The sequence below is a fragment of the Etheostoma cragini genome, chromosome 8 (genome assembly GCF_013103735.1).
Source record: "Etheostoma cragini isolate CJK2018 chromosome 8, CSU_Ecrag_1.0, whole genome shotgun sequence".
Lineage (NCBI taxonomy): Eukaryota > Metazoa > Chordata > Actinopteri > Perciformes > Percidae > Etheostoma > Etheostoma cragini.
Genome location: NC_048414.1, coordinates 26834640 through 26834916, shown reverse-complemented (window position 1 = coordinate 26834916; position 277 = coordinate 26834640).

The following is a 277-nucleotide window of genomic DNA, read 5'->3' as shown; positions in this document are numbered from 1 at the left end:
AATTAAGGTCCAGAAGGGGTGGAGATGAGATCATCATATAAGGTTATCCCTTCACCCACTTATAAGCCATATGGAATTCTGATTTGTGCATATTAATATTCCATGAGATTCTGGAAAATGTTGATGGAATCACTCAAACTACAACACAAAGCACTCCCCAGTAAATGCATATTTCTATAATGTTATGAGGTGGCCAGGGACATTAAGGGGCACATTGTCCTGCAGTAAGAAGCTGGTCAGCTGCTGTGTGACTGTGTATTAATGTCACTGCAGCTTC